Raw genomic sequence first — 6,257 nt, forward strand, 5'->3', positions numbered from 1 at the left:
GGAGTCGGGCTCATTGGCTAGTTCGTTGACCTTAGGTTTCTCTTGTCTTCAATTATTATAGAGATACCTTTTTCTGCAGTGATGGGTTATTTTCTTTCGTTTGTTTCAGAAAACCATGTCTTCTTTCTCCTCCAGTTTTCATGTTTAAGTTCGAAATTTACATACCAATCTCATATATACTCGTATGTAACTTCTAAACCCTATGAGCTCCATTATCACCAATGAAATATTACAATGCATTTTATTTCTGATATATGTTGTATTTGGGGTTAATTAATGAAAAGAGATCCTCCAACATAGGCTTTTTACTTGTATAAAGTTATCAATTTACTATTTAGGGTAAGAAAACAAATTATGTGTCTATTTAGGGGAAGAAAACAAATCAGTTTGCCTATTAATGAATGTGTTTTAACCTACTAGAATTTAGCTCAAAATGTTCATGACATTCACTGTACAACTTTTCTAGCTTTTCTTTTAAATTCTCCTTCTCAAGTTTTTTTTTTGAAACTAAAATCAAAGAGCAGGGCAGTTGGTTGGGGTCGATCTTGGATATGGGTGGGAAAAAATATTGTATAGAATATACATTCAAATGTTTGCCACAATTTTATTAAAGAGAAAAAAACTTATAATAGTTTGATTTAAATATCAAATATTTGTTTTCAGGAACGAGGCTCATTGGCCAAACCTTTCATTAACCCTACAACATATTTAAAAGATTGTGTTTTGTTGTTCTACGCATCAATTGGTCTAAACGTACGTAGTTTTTTATTTGTAATTTAAACTTTATTAAAAAGATTGAGGGTTTATTTACAAACGAGTGGGAAAAGAATAAAGAACTTATAAGTTTGTGGCTGCTATTAAAATATATACACACTAAAATGTAAACGTAAATAAACCCTCGATCTTGTTTTAAAAAAAAAAAAATAAACCCTCGATCTTTTTAATAAAGTTTACATTACAAATAAAAAACTACGTACGTTTAGACCAATTGATGCGTAGAACAACATGGTACAGTTACTTAAAGTTGTGGCTTCTATTAAATATATACACACTAAATTGTAAACGTAAATGCTACAAGCGGTCTCACAACTAATAAGTTTGAGATCACATTTAAGTTTAGAATCTAAGCTTTAACCTTTTTGGGGTATGTTTTTTTTTTTTTAACTCAGCTTTTTGGGGTATGTTCTGTCGTTGTATTGTATGTTACATGTAGATACAAAGCTATTGTAATCATTAAAAAAACTATTCTAACTATTATACAAAGAAAATTATTATAGTTGCTTTACTCAAACAAAAAGTATTATTATTATTATTATTACTATTATTATTATATGTTTTTTCATTGGCTGATTTTGTCAATCCAGAGAAAAACATATTTTATGTTAGACTAGTGAATTAACTCGAAAATAAACCACAGTATCTGATCCGAATTTGGAATACTTTTTGCCAGAGGTGGACCTATATTTTGTTAGTCACATTATCACGATCCACAATTTGCGATTAAGAGTATGTGAGTATTTACGCATATATAGATGATATGTATAATTAATTTTTTTGGGATGCAATTTGGCATTGTAGAACCTTAGCCCCATAGGAGTAATCAACAACAACCATTATGCACATAACCTTTTTCTTAGCGCGAGAACTATTCATTAAGATTTGGTAAAGATCATTTATTATTATATAAACGTAGCACTCATATTCTTGTCTTCTTAACAATATTCAAGGCAAACAAACTATATCATTTGATTGTTTTGTTGGAGGATCAGGAAACCAAAAGAAGACCAATTCAGTGAACAAAACAAAGTTTCATATATTAATAATAAATTATGTGGTTCATGTCCAAGCCCCAAGATTATACATCTAATCACTTTTTCTCTCGTCTTGTGGCGGATGATTAGCTAGCTATTGTATTATGTTTATATGAAAATACATATCTTCGTATCAGGGTTGTTTTGTGCCTGTGAATCCATTTTCCAAGCGTATATAAACAGTTTTGAGATATGTGATGGTACGTTTTATCTATAGACTATTTCTTCTTTCATATATAAGTCTAGTGAACGATCTAACGTTACACGGTATATTCCAACGCAGATAATATAGTGGCTGATCGATTTTTAACTCACAAAAACATGTATGATGTATCAAAGAATATTATATACGGAGTTGCGGACTATTTGTTGGTGTTTTGTATTTAGAGTTTATGGTCTTGAATGTATTCTGTGGTCCGAGTAAAATGCATGGTGAGATGAAAATATATTACTATTCAGCTTACTTCTTTTTTCTATTAATTTTCATAAATAAATAATATATTCTGTTAAAACTGGAACATGATCTATTGATAAATGTTATGCACAACTATGTATTTCATTTATTTAAGGGACTATTATATCAAATTAAATAAATATTAAACACAAATATGATTATAAAAAAATCAAATATAAAAACTAAAATTTTCAAAAAAAAAAAACAAAAATAAACGCATCCTTTGAAAAAGCGGATCAGAATCTAGTGATTAATTAAAATGAAAAAGAAGGGCGGGATATATTTGTATTAGACCACAATAATAAACACAAATATGATTAATATATTTGTATTAGGAGTGTTCAATCCGAATATCGGTTCAATTTCCATTCAGTTTTTTTTTTTGGTTTTTTCGGTTTTTCGGTTATTCAAATACAACTACCATTCTAAATCCATGTTACTTCGGTTCAGTTTATATGCCGTCGGTTTTCAGTTTATTCGGTTTTACACCAAAAACATAATTATTTAGTTTGGGATCATATTATATGAATTTTAGAATCATGTTGTTAACACAATCATTTATTATAAAAAATTATATGTTTAAATAAAAGAACAAAAAAATAAAAATGCTTCTACCATCTGATAAAATAATCAAATCTAGAACTAAAATAAAAGCTTGAAATTTTTGAAAATAAAAATAGAAAACAAAACAGAAGCATGAATGAAAAGTTTTTATACTCTTTCATATTTAGTGTTCATCAAAGTCATATTTCTTCGATTGAACATGAAAATATGTTCGCTTATAGATAAAGAAAAAGTTATGAATAATTTTTAGAGTATTTGCACTATATACCCACACAATTTATCATATTTAGTAATCTACCCTAAATACACTATTTGCCCCACAGTTTTGCTCATTCCATCATTACTTTTTCCCTCAAAGTTTTAATGTGTTAGGCAAATCACTAATATCCAACTTTTTAATATTTTGAGCAAATTCACTCTTTTTACTAACTGTTGTCCATCAAATTTACAATTTTCACTTCAATTTAGTTAATGCTAGAATAAAGGAAAATGATTTTCTAAAAAAAACTAAAAAATAAGAAGTCTAAGTTGCAATGAATTATAACTTAATTACAGTTCAATTGTTTTAAAAATTAGGGTTTCTTTATTACTTTAAAAATATGGTAATAGCTATTCGCAAAAAAATTAGCTTATATAAAAAAAATATTTTCATGCGTCACCGTAAAATATATACATATTTAAATGATTCTTCTTTTGATCATTTTTTGTTCGGTTTATTCGGTTTAATCAATTATAAACCAAACCATATCTAAATCCTACGGTTTTTACAAAATCATGTCCATTCGATTTGTATGATATATACCAAAACCAAACCATATTATCTATTTCAGTTCGGTTCGGTTTGGTATCACCATATTGAACAGCCCTAGGTTAGATATATTTTTATACATAGCTAATAGCTAATAGCTTTGGTAAGTTTTGTTTTTATTATTTTTAATTCTTAAAATTCAAAAAACATAAAAACATAAAAGTGAAAAAAATACATATCTCACAATTAAATTATTTGTCTTATAGGGTGTTGTTTAAGGGTAAATACTCATTTATGTTACATTCGTTTTACAAATTCTAAGTAATCAGATTATCTAATAATAATATTAGTGTATATTTCTACATTTGTTTTTTTATAATTCATATTAAAAAAACTCTCTCAATACTACCTAAATATCTTTATTTCTTGGGGAAATTGCCCCATTGCCAAATATGATATAAAACTTGATTTTAATTGCAAAAATATATCTTAAATTTAATAAAATGTAAAAATAACTCAAAAGACTACTAAAATTACAGCCAATCTCTTAAACCACCCGAAATGGAGATGTTGAATTATTTATTCAACAACTGAGTATATTTCAATGAAAGTGTTAGAATTTTTGGAGAAAAATGCAGGTGGAATCAACGAGCTTTCAACTAGTTAAACTTTTTTGTTGAGCCCTTTTGCCATATGTCATCTTTTTTATTAGTTGTCCATTTTTTTATCTCCACCCAATAATTGAAACTCATTTAGTTTATAATAAAATATTTTTAAAATAAAAAAAATTCATATTTTTTCATAATCTATAAATAGAGATTAGTCTCAATTTATCTGGAAACTAAAAACTGAAAAGATGTCATTTTCAGTTGTTTGTAATATTATTTGTTTTAATAATGACTCTTTATTTTTTCATCTTTAATACTTATTTTTATTAAAATTATAAAATTATAAAAAATTATGAAAGTATTTAAAACATTTGTTTAACTTTTAACTATTTTAAATTAATGTAAAACAGTTACTGTTAATATCTAATAAAAAAATAAGAAAACAAAATTGTGAAAGAAAAAAATTGCAAAGTAACATGCTGAATTTTTTTCAACAAACCAAAACCATCTTAGAATATAGGAAATAAGTGAGTGTTGAATTATTAGGTAAAAGAAAAAGAAAATGATTTGGAAGAGAGAAGATGATGTGGAGGATGTTGAATGTTGAAGCCATTGTTGATAGTTTTATGACCAAAAAAAAAGGAATAGGCATTTTTACGAATATATAACCTTAGAAAGTCTTTGGTGGTTTTGTAAGTCTTCTATGAAAAGGCTTCGAGAAAATATTCTCATATAATAGATCTGAAAATTAATTTATAGATTTTATAAAAAATATTTTATGGGAGAAAAATTAAAATCATATAATTATAAACATTTGTAAATGTTATAGATTAAGATCTAATAAAATTAAACTGTTTTTAACATAGATGAGCGAATGTATATTGAGTTATGATATTATTTGGTTAGGATTTGATAACATATGTTATTGTATTGTTTGTATTTTTATGGTTAGATTTTAGGATCTGAACTTCAAAAAAAAATAAAGTTGAAATATATGTTTTATTTTGTGTATCTTAAAGACTTTAAAAGTTTATTTTAAGTTTAATGAAGTGTTTGTTGCTATTGAGTTAGATTTTAGGGTTTATATGACTTCTTGGAAAATTTTCTAAAAAATAATGCAATAGAAGACTTTTGAGAAGTCTTCTCGGACGAGTAATAAATTTAGGGTTTACACATTTTCTCTTTTTCTTTCAAATAGCTGCAAAAAATGTATTGTTTCTCATTTTCTCTCCAAGCTCTTTTTAATCTATTTGAACATAAAAACACCAAATTTTATATCAATTTATCATTTATTATCTCATGTATTTCTCAATAATTTATCCTTTTCAGGTTTTTATCACATGGTCTTCATCTTTCACTCTTTTAAACAAAGATCTATAAATTTTGGATATTTTTTTTGTATGTTAGATTCTAAAAAATTATAGATTCAACCTAATGTGACTATTTTATTTATTATTTTACCATAAGAAATTTATTTTTGAAGTTTTTCTTTATTTTGAAGTCATTTGAAAGTTTTTTGTATATGCAAGTTTATCAAATCTGATAATAAATCTTCATGAGAAGTCTTCTAATTCATTTTATGCTAGAAAACTTCCTTGAAAGTCTTATGGGTCGAATATTTGACCTATTTGGAATTTTTGTCTCCCTATAGAAAGAAAATTACAAAAAATGGCTGCAAAAAATGGCTGCAAAAAATGTAATATTTTCACTCCAAAACTCTATAACCTCTCTCTAATTTCTTTGAACTTGAAAACACTAAACTTTATATCGATTTCTCATTTTTGTCTCATGTCTTTCTCGTTAATTTATCTTGTTTGCAGTTTTTGAAACACATGGTTCTCATATTCTATTTTTTTAAAGGTAGATCTATAAATTTTAGATATGTATTTTGTGTATTTTATATGCCGGGTTCTAAAAAATTAAATATTTAATCTAACGTGATTATTTTTATTCATTATATAAGCATAAAAAATATTTTAAAATTTTCCACTGTTTGGAAACCATTTGAACGTTTTTTCATATGCATGTTTTTCAAATCTGAGTCAGACTTCAGAAGACAAATAAGATTCACA

Source organism: Raphanus sativus, chromosome 3 (genome assembly GCF_000801105.2).
Source record: "Raphanus sativus cultivar WK10039 chromosome 3, ASM80110v3, whole genome shotgun sequence".
In the NCBI taxonomy this organism is placed as follows: domain Eukaryota; kingdom Viridiplantae; phylum Streptophyta; class Magnoliopsida; order Brassicales; family Brassicaceae; genus Raphanus; species Raphanus sativus.